General features: G+C 36.6%; 1 long non-coding RNA gene and 1 other non-coding gene across 2 annotated transcripts; one reads left to right on the forward strand and one right to left on the reverse strand.

Annotated features, from left to right (window-relative positions):
• Positions 1-416: 416 nt before the first annotated feature.
• LOC149028908 (uncharacterized) lies at positions 417-12,321 on the forward strand. Its single transcript, XR_016170659.1, has 5 exons — positions 417-594; positions 2,505-2,663; positions 7,546-7,614; positions 7,845-7,993; positions 11,855-12,321. It is a non-coding gene; the product is annotated as an uncharacterized LOC149028908 (long non-coding RNA).
• A 5,383-nt stretch (positions 12,322-17,704) lies between these two features.
• On the reverse strand, positions 17,705-17,811 carry LOC149028909 (small nucleolar RNA R71). Its single transcript, XR_016171343.1, has one exon. It is a non-coding gene; the product is annotated as a small nucleolar RNA R71 (small nucleolar RNA).
• Positions 17,812-20,081: the final 2,270 nt, after the last annotated feature.

The raw sequence follows: 20,081 nt of genomic DNA on the forward strand, positions 1-20,081 counted from the left end.
GTTTGCATCTAACTTTTTAAGGTTGAAATCATGTACATATTTTTTTTAAATTGTTGCTTCAATTTTACCTATATTTTGTCGGAAAAAAAAATCATTATCAATAATTTATCTTTTTTTTTTCAAATATGTGTGGGCCCCGCCAAATATACGTGGGTCTATTATTTAATTTAATAAAATAGTTTAGAGGTAGGACCCCAAATGGGAAGGTTATCTGGCCTTCATTCTTCGCCCCCCCCCCCCACTATTGCATCCTCGGTCCGCCATTGATCATATGCCATACCTCTACGTGCGCGTGGTCAAGGCCAAACGCACAAATGCAAAAGCTGATTCCTCGTTTGTCGGTGCGACTTTGGTAAATCCCTGCCGGTTCGTCTTCCTTCCTCTTGTGCTAGTGAGACGTTGGTCTTCTGCCGGTTCGTCTTCCTTCCTCTTGTGCTAGTGAGACGTTGGTCTTTTGGGCTCGGTTTCGTGTCTTGTCCAGCAAGAGAGATCTGCGATGAGAGATAGCTTGGAGAAGAGAGAGGTGCGAGGAGACGGCTGAAACCAAACTTCCCTTCTGCGAGAGACAGAGTTATGCAACATCAATTTCTTACAGTAAGTTTTCTTCATCGTCGACTCCATTTTTCTCCCTTCAAGATCGACTATTATTTTCTTCATCTTCGATACCTTCTTCTCCCTGTTTATTTGACGGTTTGAGGAACTCGTCTCTTTAGCAGCCGTTGCATTTTTCTTCATCTTCCGATTACCATTATTATATATGTATTTGACTGTCGTTTCAGTCACTTGACTGCTGTTTTGATTTGATCGAAATGACTTAGATCGTGGGTTTATTTTAACACATCGTACTTACATGGTCATCGTTTCATGTTGTAGTACTCTTTTTTTGGGTAGGAATTGGTTCATCTTGTTTTACGGTATTTGCTTTCCTGCTGACTATCAATGTGAGATGCAGACCAGTCAAGGGAACTAATTTTTTCCAAAGCATTGTATTTTTTATGGTTCGAGACACTGGAACCTGCTAAATATGGTTTAACTATTTGAACACTGGTCGATATTGGTTGAAACAAATGACTTTCTCAACTCCATCCATATCTCTTTTCTTTTTCCTGCAAAACTGAGATGTCTCGGTGTTTCTGACTTTTCACCTCATATTCTGTGATGATAAGCATCAACGGTGCTATGTTTTTAAATTTAAATTTATGGAGTTGCATATAAATGAGGAGATAGAAGATTTCCTTATAATTGATATTGTAAGACTAGAACCAAAACTGACCTAATCCCAAGAAGGATCGTAGCAAAACCTCCAATGAATAAGGAATCATATGAGGGATCCAAGTTAACTATGGAACTTATATGAGTGAACAGTTCGCTGTTGAAGAAGCAGTTACAGGCCACAAATTTGCAACCTGGTCTAGTGACTCTGGCTGTGGCTTTTAGAACTATGGTTTCAGGACTGACTTATTCGCTACAGAATTCAACTTTACCCTATTTTCTTATACAATATTATAACTCTTGTATCTCCTTCAATCAAATGTTAGTAGATGTAAACTTGTAGCTTAGGTTGATTTGAAGAACAATTCCAAGTCTGTATTGTGATTTTGATATTGAACACAGTCAATGGAAATTGGTAGAACAACATCCTTTTATGTTAGTGTATTTTCCTTCATTTGCTAATGACATGGTCATCTAAATCTTAAACAGCAGGGACCCAAGCAAGAAGTGATGATTTTAATGAGGATCTGGTGAGCTGTAGCTCCAAGGAATCTCTAAATTTATGATTTGAATGGTCATAATAAGCTGATCTTATACAGAATTTCTTTTTTGTATGGACTCAACCATTGAGCAGAGTGCGTTGGTTCGCTCTTTGATTGTCTATAATCAACTCAACCATCGAGAGAACGATGCTTCAGGTCTCCAGTTCCAGATGCCAGCCAATGTGTATCTTTGTTTCTGATTGTTGAATGTCACGTGACTCGGTTGAAGTACTTGGGTTGCTGGTTTGCTTCTCAAAGTAGTACCGTATCTGTACCCCCACCCCTTGAGGGTTCCCTGTAATATGGGCTGGTCTTGTTGGTGTTGAGTTGTCACTTTGTATGTCTATCTTCAAAAGAAAATTTTGGCTAATCCCCTGTTTCCCTACTACATGGACAAAGACGCATGGGTAGTTTTGCCTTGTAACCTCTCTCTCTCTCTCTCTCTTTTCTTTTCCTTTCTTTGATGAAGTGCAAGTGAGATTCTGCACATTTTCTCTTATAATATTTAGTATATTGCAATTAAGACCTATTACACTTTTTTTCTGTGGTGATTTGATAATTTCCTTTTATAAAATCTAATTTAATAGAAGTATGGGGTTATCAATTTGAACTTCTTTGTAACTTGCTGTTAGGATTTCATGCATTGCTGTTTCTGTGTTACTAATACTGATGACTATGCATCTAGTAGGCTTTTGATATACTGATCAACCCATTTGGATTAACTAACACCTTTTCCAACATCCATGATAGAGATGGAAAGCAGATGAAGTGAGGACCAGCGGCTGATGTTTCGAAACTGTTGTAGCATACAGAATGAGAGGGTTGGGCAAGAGATACCTTTACTTAAATCAAATGTCATGCAGAAGAATGTTGTATGGAAATATAGCATGTGGACTTCAAATCTTAAAGGTATTAAAAGACGGTGTGTGTGTGTGTGTGTGTATATATATTTCTTCTTTTCTTTGGAAGTTAAAATTTTAAAATTTATTGATGGCTAAATGACATATTCAACATCCCCCTTTTCCCCCCTTATTAAAGTTTACAATATAGATGTAGATGCTAAGATGTGTGTTGTATGGATATAGCTTGTGGACTTCAAATCTTGAAGTATTACGGTATATATAATTCTTTGAAGTTAAATTTAGGATTTTATTGATGGCTAAATGATATATTCAACATCCCCCTCCTTTTTCCCCCTTATTAGAGATTACAATATAGATGGAGATGCTAAGATGCATGATATGGTGCTAGAGCTTGCATGGTAGATTAATTTTATTTAAGAATGTTGAAAGATGCATGATGTGATGCAACACCTTTTAGTTCACTACAAAAAAGGGCCTACTAGTGCCCCTTTTTTTTCTGCCACTAATTAGGCAAAAAACAGTACCGCCACTACAAGTGCTGCAGCCATTGAATGGTGGTGGTTTCTAGTACTGCTCATGAGACACCTAATTAGTGGCGGCTTTACAAAATCGCCACTAATCACCCCTATACACTTGACCGTTAAACTTAGACATAATTAGTGGCATTAGTTGAAAACTGCCACCAGTTAGGTGGTGGTTTTTTATTTTTATTTTTTTTATTATAAATCCACATATTTGCTTTTGTTATGGTATATGATTATACTTTTCATTTGCATAAGCAGCATAACACAAATACATGGATACAAAAATGCTAAGAAGGATAAAATATTCTAAGAACAATAATTTAAGAAAGACAAATGCAAAAATTATATTTATCAAGTTATTACTAATATGATGAAACCTAAATTCCAAGAATGTCTATTTAGAACTTGGTATCTCCAACTAACTTGAAATTACAACTCTTAATATTAACTCAGCCAAAGTTGTATTACAAACATTTACAAGATTAAAAGTATATCTCACCTAGGACACCAACTACTGCCATAATACCCCCGGTCTTCAAAAGTGCCAAGTATGAATGGTCCCTAGACGTAGTGTCAACAATAAAGTCCAAAGACTCTTCTCAAAACCTGTAAGGACCTATTTGGTTACATGAATCCAGAGATTTTAAATCTTTTGATTCATGAATGCGAGATTTATACCCATTTGGTTATGAAAATCCCTAGATTCATGAAATCTAGAGATTCTCATTTTTACACAAAAAACATGAATTTGTAGATCTATGGGTATGGTGAGAGATTTCACCCCTACTATAAAAGAGCTAAACATTTGTACATTCACAAAAATCACGTCGACAAAACTCTCCAACTTTCAAACTAGACGAAGAGCTCTCTAGGGTTTTCGAACAATAGAGAACTTTTCCAGATTTCTTCATCTTCTCGCTTCAACGTTCTCTCCACTACTGTTCTGGTCGAAGGTAGATCTTGGTTTTCATTTCTACTTGGTTTTTCTTCTACTTCCACTGATATCCTCTTCTCACGGTAGGGTTTTGGAGCGAAATAACGAGATTTTTGTTGGAGCACATTTTCTTGGAGCAAATCACAAATAAAATCTATGCTTCTTCTTCTTCTTCTTTCTGCGTTTTGTAACCTTGCTATCTTTCTTCTTCTTCTTGCTGATTAAATGAGAATAGACAATATACACTGCCATTACTTTATTTTTGTTCATTTATTTTGGATTTTATTCTTCATGAGTAGAGCACCTTCTTCTTTTGTCTTTATGTGGGGGCTGGGGGACGATTATGGCCTTGGTCCTAAGAAATTAGGGTAGAGTGCAGGGGCTTAAGCTCTTATTTGTTAGCATGTAACAATAAAGAAAACAAGGTATTTTGGTTAATGAAAACAAGATATTAAGGGATGGTTTGATGCAAGAATTTGCAATAATTGTGTGAATGACTGGTTTTTAAAAACTTTGAGGTTACGGTTTTGACCATAATTCAGCCGAAACTCTGCATGTTTCTGAAGACCATTTTGGTTGGTCATATTTTGACAAAAGAATTTTAGGGAAACCCTCATTAAGCATTTCTAAATATGCATTAGGAATGAAGAAAAATCTTTTAATATTACACAATGTCAATGTTTGCTAGTCTCACTGTATCTGTACAAATGTGACTAACGGTCAAGTAAAAGTTTACAATCTAAGTAACACCCTACTCAACTATTCCTCAATTTCTACATCAATACTATTTAGAGCTCTAGAAGGCTTGAAACAAATTGGGAAAAATGGGTTTGCATCTAATTTTAAATCTTACCCAAATCTTGCTTAGATTCAACAAATCAGTGCCGTAAATGCGTCGTAGTAGTCTTGACCCATTTTCCCACCAAGAAATGAATGTGGTTTTGGAAAAATATGAAGTATGGGTTTGCTATTGGAGTTTTCCACCTCTAATTGGTTAAACTACATGAAACTCACAAGATAGGTCAAATTTATCTTGTTTCAACTTTGGTGATGCTTTATATGTTTGTATTTAGACTGATTCAAAACCATAACTTTTAAGTAGAAAACCTGCATTATGACTGAGTCCATACAGTTTTGCTTCAACCATTGTTGAAACTGAAATCATTTGTAAAACATCGGTGGTTTTTTTACTGAATTTAGCTCTGAAAGGGGAGGCCTTAGGTGAGGCATTTTAGATCTTTGGAGACATGCGACGGAACCTGCATAAGCCTTTAGGCATGATGCATAACCCATATTCTTTGAATGTCCCATGAATGGCATTTCAAAATTACAATCAGAAATGCCCCAAGTAAGAAAGAAGTTAGAATATAGGGAAATGCCCATTTTTAGTCCTTTACTTATTTATTTATTGTGATTGATTTTGTCAAATGGACTCTCTTCTTTTAAAAAAATGTTCTCTTTCATTTTGTCAAGTCTTCTTGGTTGATTCCAAACAACTCGTGGTCTGTTTTGTCGTATTAATTTTTGTTATATTTTTCTCGATATAAATTTAATCTTTATTCTATTAGGTAATAGAGCTTGATACTTTATGTAATCATGAACCACTAATTTATTGGCAACAAACAATATAAGTTTCATTTGCTCTCTTGCTTCTTCTTCTTGCTGACTTATGATTGTTGAAGCTATTGACATCTCTCGATAGTTCTCAACCCCATTTATGATCTTGGTTGAGCTGGATTCCAACTAAGTCTTCCGGATTATATTTAAAAATACTTAACAAGAAGAGGTGCTATGTACCCTCAAGTATATCGACCTAACTATTGCTTTTAGGAGTTCTTAGTCTAAAGCTATTGACATCTCTCAATAGTTCTCAAGCCCATCCTATTTTTGTACAATTACAAGATGTCTATTGTTAGTGTCAACGATCGTTTAGGATTGTATTTGAAGTTTAGTGAGATAATATGCAAATTTTGAAGTCAAGCCCCAATTAGGATTGCGGGGGCGTCATCCCAACTTCAGAATCGGCTATATCAATGCTATGAAGCCTCTCCTGGGGATGTGGCTTCTTTAAGTGGTGTGAACCACTAGAAGAAGTAAGCACATCCAATCTTGCTTTTGTTATGCATACAAGACTGGAAGATGTAAAGAAGGAAGAGCTGAAAGCTTTGAAGAAAAGATTGAAATATGTAGAGAGTAAGCTAGAATTTCAACAAAATGCTATGGTTGCAATGAAACATTTTCATTTGTTATCTTGTCTAATTTGTAATAATTGTCTTGCCTTATCACTTTTACTATATGATTTCAACTTTGTGGTATTATGATATAAGTACTACATAATTCTAATTGATTGAAATTAATTGTAGAACACTACTAAAATGGATTACGAGAACAATGATGAACAACTTAGGAGACAGAGGGAGGAGTTAAGGAGAAATGCGTATGAAATAGTGCATCTTTTAGACTGAAATTTCCAAAAATATTTGATAGTTTGAAATGATACGATACAATTTTTTTGAAATTTGGCATTTGACAATTTTGACATAGCATCTAATTTTGACATTTGTTAATCTTAACTCCTCAGTTCAAGAACAATATTGGTTGGCCGAAACGAAATTTGAAATTTCAAATGCTGAGATTTTCTTAAATATAGAAGTTTGAAGCTTGTCATGCAGCTTAATGCATTGTTCCTCCTTCATGGCTCTAAGTTAGGTTACTATAGAAATTCCTAACATATTTCAGGCATTGCAGTTGAAATTGTATTGTGCTTTCTTTAATAGGGTTACATTGTAATGTGCTTTCTCAATAGGGTTCCTATTCAGTTGTTTGTAACAAATGGCATTCATGAAGGAATTTTTTATATTTTTATAAGTGGCTATTCTATATTTGCAACTTTTGAACTTGGATTTTGATGGTATGCATTATTTTGGCGTTTATTTCTTTATGTATAACTATGCAATTTCTTTAGTGCTCTGTATTGTGTGTACAATTACTTTGATAAAATTTTATTGGAAGTATACTTATTATCTCCTCTCTGTAGACTATTTCTCCCCAAATATCTCTTGGAACTAAGTTGTTTTGGTCTTATGAGCGCATGTGGCCACACTTTGGTGTTGGTGCAAGATACGACACATGGAATGATGTATTAATTTTATGAGATCTAATGATTCTCCTATAATTTTTCTATCTACCATCTTCTATATGTCATTTGATGCACACCTTATAGAATGTGAAAATGATTTGAAAAAACACTCAACACAAATTTTGGTTGGAATAAGTATTGTTGGAAGCCTATTCTATGTTATTTGGATTAATTCTATTTAATAAGTTGTTGTTTTCCACATTCACATAACCTTCCTTTTAGAACTATCGAGAGCTAGTTAGATTTTGGTTCTCCATGGTTACACTCCTTATCTGGATAAAGAAATTCAATTTTTTTTTTAGCTGAAATGCCTTTTTGATCCTCCTTGTAGATTGTGGTTGGAAAATTTGATACCAGCTACCCAATAACTGTTAGCTATTTTTGGGAGCCATATCAAAAGGTAAGCAAATAAACTCTTTAAGAATTTTGTTGTGAATTTGGTTCCATTATCTTATGTTGCTATCAACCATGCAATTGAGATCTTTGGCAGCAAATTTTAAGGAGAACTACTTGTTAGGAGATGTGGCCACAAGTTGTGGTTTTAATTACTACTTTTCCATGGTACTTAGTTAACATCCTGTGTAGCATTATTGATGGCAAGTCATGGTTTATGTAAATTTTTGGTTGCAGAGAGAGCTGAATGTGAATCTAGATTGGGATTCCCGTAGATATTGGAAAACCCATGTATCTTTTCTCATACAAGAACGGGTGTCCGAATCTTTGAAGTCTTTCATGCCCGAGTGGTGGAAAAAGGCTTTCAATATCTTTTTTCTGTTGAGGTGAGATTTTCTTCAGTTGATCCCTTTATTTTTTTAGGCAGCAGTCTATGGGATTCTGGGGTGGGTAGTTGGTTAACCGGTCCTAGAAAGATAGATTTATTGGTTATCAGGTTGATATTTGTCTAGCCTCTAGCAGGGGAGGGGTGTCAATCGGTACGGTACTAATTTTGAATACCGAAAACTAGAACCGTACCGTACCAAATTTACACGGTACGGTACGGTTTCGGTATTTGTAAAAACGGTTTGGTACGGTTTTGGTATTAAATCGGTACAGAAAAACGGTTTAAATACGGTATTTAGTGCGGTACACTTTTAATACAAACAAACCCATACCACTTTTGTTATTAGTTCATTAAGATTCTAATGAAATTGTGATCAAACAATCAATAGAATTTGATATTAACAAAGACAAAGCAAATAAATATAATTAATAGAGACAAAACAAGTAAATCTAAGAAGAGGAGTGAAAGATGAAATGAAAATTTGAAATAGGGAATTATGGATAGGGTAAAGGTAAAGCGTTTTAATTGTAAAATTACATTTATATCTTTTAATTTGGTACGGTTTCGGTACATACCGACGGTATGAGTACTTAAAACCGGAACCGTACCGAATTTTCAACGGTGCGGTACGATATGATTTTAGACGGCGCGGTTCGATATGGTTAAACGGTTTCATTATGCGATTGACACCCTTAAGCAGGGCCAATCAAAATGTCCACCATGTCGACAACTGGGGTATGGAACTCGGTGTTCCGTATAACATCTTTTATACCCGTCTGTTTTATTTAATTTTTTTCTTCTCCTACGGTTTGGTGGGCGTGGGACAAGTGAACTCAGATATGGGGCTAAAGAGAAAAGACTAACAAGAAAGGGATATAAGATTCCGAGCATTTAGGAATCTTTTTTGGTTGTTGGTGTAATATGAATGCATTAATAATTGTGATATTTGTGATTATTGGTGTTGTCCTAGCAATGGAAAAAATTAAAAGATTGTTGTTCCCAACTAGAGATCCATACCAGGGCGAGACTTTTCACGGCCAACAAGAAACACACAGAATTATTGGGGTATCTTATCATATTTGTCGAAAGTAAATTAGGCAGAGTAGAAAGGCATTCTTCGAGTTGTGTAAATTGGTGAGGGATAGGGGTCTCATGTTTGATAGTAGGCTTGTGAATTTGGAGGAACAAATGGTGATGTTTTTGAGGGTACTTGGGTTGAAGCATTTGAATTGTGACCTTGGTCATCAATCTAGTCATTCCGGTGAGACTGTGAGTTGACACTTAATTTTGCTTTGAATGCAATGATAAAATTCTTTCTAAGGCAAACTCAGTCTCATTGCATTTGATAATCAGTTTTGGAAAGGAAAATTCTCATTGCCATGTTAAATAGAATTCAATCATTGCCAATCATTGCCTCTTGCCATAGTTTGCCTTCTTGAATAGAATTCTTTCTAAGAGAAATTAAGTAGTCAATTTCTTGAGGTACAATTAACAATTCCTAGTTATCTGTTACATAAGCAATTATATGTAATTCATCTTTAGGAGTACAATACACCATTGATTTTAACATAAAGAATACACCATTAATTTCGAGTTCCATGTCCTCAGTGAGACATGTAAGAGTCAGGCCTTCCTAATTCGATTGAGTCGGATGGCATCCCCTTGTCAGTCTACCTGGCTTTCTAATTATGTTAGAGGTTTATCTGGTTGGAATTATTTGAATGTCCATCTCCAAACAATAGAAGAACACTGAGCAACAAGAATAGAGAAACAATTAATCAAAATGTACTAATGCTACTATTAGTTGCACAGTCTTGTTTTCTGGTTATAAATTACCGATTGAATGTATTATTGAGGCCACTAGTACTTACATGTTTTCCTTCTCTGGTATGGAAGTATCTGTTCCGTACACAGTTTAAGGACCGTAAATGATTATTATACAAGGATTCAGTCCAATCCTTGAAAAGCATAAAAATTAGGTATGTTTAACATATCTACCGTTTAACAATTCTTGCTGTTGTAACCTTGGAGTTAGTGCTGCAACCTTGCAACCACCACTTCAAGTGTTCATTCCTTGCTAATGCATAATCTCATTCCATTTCTACCTATGCTATGCTCTCATTTTGATTCTTGCATATGCATTTCTATGATTCTCTTCTTAGCATCTTGTATTCTTGTCCTAAACTGAAGTATGAAGCATGCTAAGTCTAATTTCTATGCTAGCATATGATCCTAATCCATTGCATATCAATTCCCTAGCTAATTCCCTAATTTCCCTTGCAATTGCATTTGATTTCAATTGATGCTATGATTCTTGTCCATAGAACTTAGGGTTTCAATTTGGGGATTCCTAATTAGAGCATTAGATTATGCTAATTACTTGCTAGATAGTGTTCTTATACTGCTACAATCAATCCCTCCAAGTTTCGGATCGATCCGAGCCCTGGAAGCTAGGTTTCAGATCAAAATTCACTATTCAGCCCCGCACTTCACTTGGTCGACTAGGTCAGTCAACCAATTGGTTTCTGAACTGTGTACTTCGCCGATTTGATCCGTTCAACCTCCGATTATCCTGATTTCTTTTCTAATCTTTCATCTATGTTTGTCTAGGGTCTATATACCATCTTTGGATCATTCTTTTGTGACCTTTGGATTAGCTTCACATTGTCTCAAGGTAAGGATGGTTATCACCATATAACATAGACTATGTGATTATTACAATGATGTTGACAACTTAGTAGGCTTAGCTTCTTTGTTATAATTGAACATCATATGACTGTTGTACATGCTTTAGAACAGTAGTAATATGTTTACATACTCTTGCTTATCATGATTGTTATTTCTTGTCAATTTCATATATGATTGATCATGTGATGTTATGATTTATCTTTCAATATAATGAAGTATCATGTATGTATGATATTGTGAAATTGAGAATGTGATCAGATAAGTATGATTTGGGATTGGGGAATGTCTTTTGACATTTCTGTCCTTGGACATCGGAGGGAATAGTATGGGATGTTCTCCGAAGATGCCCATCGACGCTTTTCCGGATTATTGGATGTCATATATAGGATTTGTCTAGATGTGTTGGCTAGGACATCCTTGTTGTATCAGCCCCGAATCGGAAGGGCATTGAGACCGAAAGAGCCATGGTAGTAATGTGGGTTTATGGGCGCTCAAGACCGGTAACCAACCCGAGAGGACATAGATCACATTACGGATACTCGTTGAGACCATTTATTGGTAGGGTTGCAAATAGCTAGACTTGGGCTCATGGGCGCTCAAGACCGGTAACCAAACCATGAGAGGATGTGAGAGCTTCCCGTTTACCATTTGTGGATGACCAATAGGGTTGATGTGTCCGTAGTCCGAGTTGGTTGTAGCCGTAGGATACGGGACTCTAGTATGAAGGATACCGAACCGAGTTGGTTGTAACCATAAGGGAAGTATCTGGCTCTGACATGATATGAATGAGTAGATGACTTGCATTGGGGTAGGCTTTACCGTGACATGCGCCAATACTTATACCAATGGTGATGTGAGAGAGAGGTGACTTAAACCCCAGCCATGGATTGTCCCGAGGGATGCAGGACCCAACTACCATCGAAGAACCCAAGATACCGAGATGGTTGAGGGAAGACTGATTTGAGACCCACCCGGAGAAGTATGGTGCTATGACTTAAAGCATGTCTACCATAGAGACTAGCATGTATAGAGTTAGAATCATATTTGCATCATCTGTTTCATGTCATCTTGCATTATGTTATGTTTTGTATCATGTGACTTATGTATTATGGAATAACTGTCTTGCTGAGTTCTTTCAAACTCATGTCTTTCTGTGCAATTGTTTTGTTAGATTACTCTACAAGTGTTGAAGAATCTGATGGCTCTTTCATCAAGACGGACCCCGATGCCACATACAACTCTCAAGGTCTTGGCTACTATGAAAATCACATTGAAGATTCTGAGGGTGGTTACATTCCGTACTAGGATTAGCTCGACCTTAGTGTGGGAGAGGCCGTGTTTGATTTCGAACATCTATACTATGAGGATATTTTGTATAAGATAGAGGAGACCTTAGTTTAGACTTTTATATTATTATCTCTTTGAAACTTGGATATGTAATCTTAACTTTAATTGATCTACATTCCGCTGTTACCGAGGGAGTGATTTCCGCTCACTCTCTCTCTCTTTTTGGATCATGTGTATACATTGGTATCTTTTATTCCGCACTTTGATTATCTTGTTCTTATCTTAATCATGATTTCATTTATTATATGCTTTGACTTTGATTATTATTGTTCATGATTGTGTTATCGTGTATGTGGGAGGCATGGTTGCCCGATACTTGATCCATGGGACTGTGGATCACATACCCGGGTATGCTAGGTAGGGTACCAGCTGGGTGGATGTGACACCATCACTCTGGTATGAGGAGTTCTTACCAATCTTTCCGCATTCGACACAATAGCTTGAAGATGTCCATAAGCAGCAATACGGGTCTCATTATGTAAAGTCATAAAACCCGTCATCATTTGGTTGAACTGAGTAGCTTGCTGCTACATCATATTACCCATGGTGTTGGCAATATCCTAGAAATTTTCCACCGGCAAAGCACCAAGGAGATCATCAGCAATCTGGCCATTCATCGGAGTTTGCTGACCAAGGTCCCCATCAGGTATGGTCCTATTAGGTACTCTTCCAGTCTCGTTGAGGCTTGCATTAGTGTTACGATTCTTGAGATTAACCATCCTACAAATCCGAAAAATCAAACACCAAAAATTAAAGATCCAACAATATCCACTTGATCTTATGCTTTCAACATTCATATCAGACTTAGAATCATTAATATAGTCATCATATAAACATTCACGGGTCAAAAATCAAATTTTCCAAAAATCACCAAAATCAAAGCTTACTAACTCTGTGGGTCAATTGGCTGGGTCGATTGACCCAGCCGTCGACCCACATAAACAGTGCGTGATTTTCAGCTTAAAAGCCTACTTCTTCAAATCAAAACACGGTCAAACACTCAAGAACTTGTGAGAGAACTCTGGGGAAAGGTTTTCCAAGATTTTCAAAGGTCATCCAAGGTGGTTTAGGTCTTCTACAATAACTCACAAACACACATTGATCATCAATCAAAGGTATACACTATTCCCTCTCTCAAAAGCTTCAAATCTTGACTTGCATTCATCCAAAACCATGAAATACTTGTTGCAATAGTTAGAAATCATGTCTAGGAACACTTATAAACATGCTCCAAGCAATTTTAACTCAATGTCATGCTTCTACAACAAGTTCTATCAATTTCATGCTCTCTTTTCACTTTCACACTGCAAAAATCTCCTTTTTGAAAACTTCTCCCATTTTCAAACCACAAGGAATTTTGACCCCAAACCACTTTCTACATGTTTGAAATGATATGGTAGAGGTGTGCATGCAATTCGATTGAACCAATTTCACAAATTCAAAAATCCAAGTTTTGACTTAAAATGAAAATTCTCCTTTGCTTTCTTGCTGAATTTTCCCTTGTAGACCAAGATTTTGAGGGATTTTTCTCAAACAAACCATCCTAACATGTTATTCCAAGTATTATGCACATGCTAGTACGTTCAAATTGCAATTTTGCCAAAATAATTTTTTTTGAAAATTACGATAATGCCCTTCTTGCTGAATATTTATGCAAAAACACTAACTCAAATTTCCTTTGTCTTCTAAACAGATACATACATCATGACACCACATGTTCGACGCTTAGGTGGTAGGAGAGGCAGGGGTAGAGGTCAAGCACCAGTCCTAGGGCCACGGGATGAGATCATCCGTAGAGATCGATTCGTCACACCACATGCAGAGTTCTTGTATAAGGCATACTTCGAGTATTGTCATATAGAGTACAGCCGTGTACTACAGTTACGATAGCTCAGGACATTCCGATTCGACACCATGCAGTGGACACATCTCTTCACTGAGGATCTACCAATCTATCCAGACCTAGTGCGACTGTTCTTCAGCAACATGTCTCACTTCTACTAAGGCAGAGGTCAGCGTACTTTTGAGCTATTCATCGAGAGTCGAGTCCGAGAGACACGGATCAGATTCTCCACCAGCACACTGGCACGCATTTTTCAGGTACCATACTATCCAGATGAGTGCAGATGGATACCTATGGGTGCCGAGGTAGACTCATTCCTTCTTCCATACGAGCTTCATGAGATCTGTGCCACACTTTGGGACGACTTGAGGTGTTAAGTCCACGTACTAGTGCTAGGATGACATTTTCTTCTAGAGTCATCGGTCACATCGTGGTCCGAAACATCATACCGAAGGTCAGACATCATCATAGGGTGTCAATGATGGAGGCCTTGGTGATCTACCGCATCTACATGGGATTCCAGATCGACTTGTCATTCATCATCCAGAATGTCATGATAGATATAGTAGAGCATCCTGGTGTGCGGAACCTTTGCTTTGGTCGACTTTTGACACTTGTCTTCCGACACTTCGAGGTGAGCTTGGAGAACACATAGATGCTTACTCGGGAGCTGGGTTATGACATCACGGCTAGGACCATGGAAAGATCCACCTTAGTCATGCTGAAAGATTTGAGGGCGAGGATGATGATGAGGATGAGTCTGAGGATGATCAGGACGCAGAGAAGGAGGAGGATGTTGATCCAAATAATGATGACCAGGCAGGAGAGGATGTAGAGATGCGAGGCTAATCCAGGTCATGATGAGATTCCTGCACCACCACCACACTTCAAGGTTGGGGGTCCTTCACATACAGCTCTTGAGACACAAGATTTGTATGCTCAAATGCTTGCCATGACTTCCATTCTGGAGAGGATAGAGGTCGGACAGAGAGGATGGAAGCTTAGCTTACACAGGTTGTGGAGGATGTTAGAGTACTCAAAGATCAGAGATAGATTCCTATATAGATTGTACTAGGATTTTCTTTTATGCTTTCAGTGATGTAACTCTTTTGTAAAAACTTCCTAGAAATTAATGAAGTTCATTTGTTTCACTTTCTTATAGTATATTATGCATTTCTTTTATTGCATTAAATTATGTTTGTTCAATCATAATTATTGCGCATTATTCAACAAACATATTATGCTTCATTATTTATATTTCTAGTCCAAGTTCTTTATTATTCACTTCTAAGAAAACTTGAGTCATTTCTAAGTCTATGACCCAAGAATGTTCTATTATTGTTTCATGTGGTTAGGATTATTGATGAGCACATTTATGTGTGAACTCTTAGGGCATAAAGCATGCATTTTATACACTTAGAGTAGAGTTACCTTGGGTTTTATGTTGTTTTTGCAGATTTTAGGACTTTTCAAGATTTAAACAAATATTTGGAGTTTTGGGCTTGAATCATGCTATTTTACACGTCAAGAAGTCCATTCAAATTCTCAAATGCGAAAATGGGCCTGATCTGGAGCATGATAGGCTAGACATGTGTGATTATGGGCCAACTCCGAAATATTGAAGAGATAAAGAAGGCAAATTTGATCTACGACTGAGATTTTAAATCAAATCTACAGAGATATTATTGAGAGAGTCCAAATGGAAAATAGTCCTTGCATACCTCAATATCTTATCTCTTATCTTGGATTTAATTAAAGAAAGAAAAAGAGGAAAAATCCCGTTTTTGAATGCCTCTGTCCAGTTTTGATCAAACCCTTCATCGAACGATCATCCGATGTCCGATCGTGCTGATTTTTGGAGGAGAGCTTCACGACTACTTAAACCTCAAATCCAACGGTGGAATTATGCATCTGATCTCTCTAAGTCGGCGCGATTACTACATCAAAACCCTAATTGGTTGAGTCAGATAGAAACCCTGAGTTTTATTCAAATTCAGCCGTGCTTCATATCTCATGTAAACTCTATAAAATGAGAGCATACTCCATCAAAGGAGGGTGTTCTAGAGCTTAGTAGAAGCATTCTTTCTTCTCTCTTTAGTTTATTAAGGTTTTCTCTAGTTTTCTTTGCTTGCATTAGTGAAATTTAAATTTCTAGATTCAATGTTTAGGTTTAATATTTTTATGTAATGCAATTCAATTTCAAGCTTCAAGTTCAAGTTTCAATTTTTTTAGATTCGTTTTTCTCTGGGTCTAGCAGTTGCAGATTTAGATTATTCTAGATCTAGATCTGGTTGTTAGGGTTGGTTGAGATTCGAATCGTTTGTTCAATTCGCAAGTAAGTAACCTTCTTTATTAATCTTCTCTCCTCCCTCCATTCCCGCTTCTATCTACCCCTCCATATTCTTAATTTAGGACTTACTTTCAGCATTATTTATTGTTCTCCTTTCCCTTGGATCCTTGATCAGAGATGCCTACAGTCGTGCCTCTCTTTGGTTAAGGCTTCCTTTTCCTTTTATTGCTTTGTTTATTGTTTTGTTATTTACTTTCTGTTATTTACTTTTCTGCCTATTCATTAATCATCTCGGATCACATAACCGGAGCAAGACAGTCGTGCCTCTGCTTCTGGTGACGGGTGGTGTTGCATCTGCATTTTAGCTATGAACTAAATTTTACTGATTGCTTTAACATACTTACTTGGTTTTACTTTCTTTTCCTTTTTATTTTTATTGTTCGCATTTTTTTTCCCTGTCTTTTATTTATGCATTGATTATGTTTAATTTATTTTTCGTTTCAATTCGATTGCATTAGACGTATAAGATTAGGATCGTTTAGTTTAGTTAATTAGTTAACAGAAATTGAATCATTACACTCTCGCATTACTATTAAGAAGTTGAATTATAAGTGGCATACCTCCTTGAGATCGACCCGTTAGCTACACGATATCTGCGCTTGCGGTTACTTTTAAATTTCACAGACAAGTTTTTGGCGCCGTTGCCGGGGAGGTATTAGTCTACTTTGTTTTTCTCATTCTTAGGTAAATTGAAGTGATTTAAAAAAAAAAAAAAAATTCAAAGATATTACTCTTAACTTGAGTATAAACAAAAACTTATAGTAGTCCCCACTCTACTGTAGAATCCCCAGGATTCGATTGTAGGTGGCTCCGAAGACTATACGGATTCCCTTGCTGTCAAACCTATACAACGCTCAGCTATACAGCAACCTTACGGCTTTGGAATCATTGTTTCAATCTTTGTGGTGGGAAATTCACTACTTTCCCTTCGTTTTTGTTATTTTCTTTTCTTTTATTCTGTAGTTACTTTATTTATTTAGAAAAAAAAAATCTCTCATTCTTTCATAAGAGCCATTAATTGCATTAGGTGGTTAGTGCATGTGTGTCTGGACTCGTGATTCTACAAATAGAATTGTCCGAGTGTCTAACTTGACCATGGAAGGTCTACCTCCACCACCTCCACCTAAGAGTCTTAGGGATAGATTTTATCCAACCCGATCTGCACAACCTTCCTGTATACGTTTACATGAAGTGAGGGTAATAATTTTGAGCTCAAATCTCATTATCTATCTATGTTACCCCAATCTCATGGGTTACCTGATCAAGATGCACATTTGTTCCTTAGGGAGTTTGAGGAGGTTTGTGGCTTTATGAAGGTACAACAGCTCACTGATGATGCTGTAAAACTACGATTCATTACATTTGCATTAAAGGACCAAGCCAAAAAGTGGCTTTATAGCTTACCTAGGGATAACATTATATCATGGGAACAATTTACTGTCCTATTTTTGAAGAAATTCTTTCCTTTCTCTAAGACTAATAAAATAAGAAATGATATTCTTCAATTTCGTCAGAAACCCAATGAGTCCTTTGCTAAGGTAATGGAGAGGTTTCAAAGCCTTCTCCAAGAATGCCCTCACCATGGTATAGAATTATGGCATTTATGCCAAATAATTTATGAGGGTATCGATTACCAAACAAAGCAACTTTTGGAATCAATGTTCCCCACAGGATTTACATCATTCACTGATGATTCCAAAGCTTGGAATTTTCTTTTAGACCTAGCAGATAGAACTAGAGAATGGGAGTCAACCCAAGAGTCTAAAAGGACTAGTAGGGGATATTTTGTTGATAGCCAAGTTCATAAGGAAGTACAAATAGATAACCTTTTGAAAAAGTTAAAAACTTTGGTAGTTAAAGCTGCACCACCAAGTCAAGCACATTTTATTGACAAATCTATTGCTATGTGTGCATGGTGTCAATCTCCTACACATGTAATTGAGGAATGTCCTAGCTATTCTGGAGGCTAACATGAGAATGTCAGTGCGATGTTTCCAAACCTGTACAGTAACACGTACAATCCTGGGTGGAAGAATCATCCTAACTATTCATGGTCTCAAGGGCAAAACCAAAATAGATTAAGCAATTATTCCACACAAAATCACTTTTGTGCCCCTCAACAACAAAGTGCACAATTTTCTTATAATCAAAATGTTCAGTTCCCTCAAGCCCCTAATTTTCAGAATCCCAATTTAGCTAGGCCTGTCAATTCTTCTATTGTGCCTCATATGCCTCTCATTTCACAAAATCAATCATCACTTGGTTTCAACAAAGGTAACAATTCGGAGTTTTCTCGTTTTTCTACCTTAGAGAAAAATATGGAAGCATTTTCCAGCACCTTTATGGCTTCTATGCATAATATGGAAAAACAAATTTCCACTCTTGCAAATGCTTTGTCTGAGCGAGAAAGAGGTAAAATGCCTAGCCAACCTGAGTTAAATCCTAGGATTCAGATTCAACAAAGACCATCAAATTTACCAAATCAAGTCAACCAAGTTGAATCCTCCCCTTCTTCTTTAGCTCCAATTAATTCTGTGTCTGCATTGCGAAGTGGGAAAGGGTATTTAACAGGTGAGTCACATATTAATGAAAAGAGCGAGATTAGTGACCACTGTGATGAGGAAAATGTTCAAGTATCTCCTAAAAAAGGTTTGTTTGAGAAACCCATAGAAGTTGAGAATGAGTCAAATACTGTAGTTGAGGAATCTTTTGATTTTCCTAATAATGTGATTACCAACTTTGAAATTGATTTTGATTATGAATTTCAATAATGTATGGATATGTTGGATGATGATAGTGAAACTTTCTTTTCTGAAGTCTTAAATTTTCACACACCTTTGGAGCCTATTAAACCCCTATCCATCTCCATCTCCATTCCTAAGCCTTCAATAATTGAATCACCCAAGCTAGAATTGAAAGAATTGGTTTCTAATTTAAAGTATACTTTCCCGGGACAAGATAATCCTCTTCCCGTCATTGTTGTCTCCGATTTAATTCCTGACAAAGCAGAAGAGTTGATCACACTGTTGAAAAATAATAGAGAACCATTGGGTTGGTTTATCACAAATATCAAAGGTCTAAGCTCTTCCATTTTACAACATCATATTCATTTTATGAAGGATGCTAAACCGTCTAAAGAACCTCAACGTATGATGAGAATTTTCTTTTACATGGTGAATGTTTTTCTTGAAGTTTTTAGGGATGACTTTTCTATTCATGATTTTTCTTATTTGGAGTGCCTTCCCCATCATACGTTGCTATTGAAGATAAGACAAAAGCTTCCCATGATAAACACATCTTGACTGAAAGGTATACCCCTCTTTTGCATTGCCTTTATTCTTCTTTTCATGCATGCATTGAGGACATTGCATTACTTAAGTGTGGGGGGGGTATAACTTTGTTGTAGATTTTAACTTTGACTTTTGGTTAGTATTCATATTCTTTCAATTGCTATGATGTGTGAAATGAGAGTGATTTTGGTACCCATCATGAACGCATAAAAACCCTGTTGAGAGGAAGGTAACTTGTATATATGTTGAGATGATAATTTCCTTAGAAAAATAAAAGGCCATTAACTTAAGGCGTTGGACCATCTATGAGTTTTGTGGGTCCTTGTTTCTTTGGCTAGAAGTTGAGATCAATTTTATGTATGGCATGACAAAAAAAAAAAAAAAAAAAAAGAGTAGAAAGTAAAAGTTGAATTCCTTGGAACTAGATAGGGCACTCCGACTCAAGAATTGAGGTGACTTGATCGAAACTCTTAGGAAGGAGATTATTGAAAAGAACTCTCGCATCACTGTCTATGTGGGCATATGCAAAGCAAAGCTACAAAGTAACTTGGGTTTCTGGTGTTTGCTC

This window comes from Hakea prostrata, chromosome 1, assembly GCF_041222555.1.
Source record: "Hakea prostrata isolate BN-2017 chromosome 1, UWA_Hpros_2, whole genome shotgun sequence".
Lineage (NCBI taxonomy): Eukaryota > Viridiplantae > Streptophyta > Magnoliopsida > Proteales > Proteaceae > Hakea > Hakea prostrata.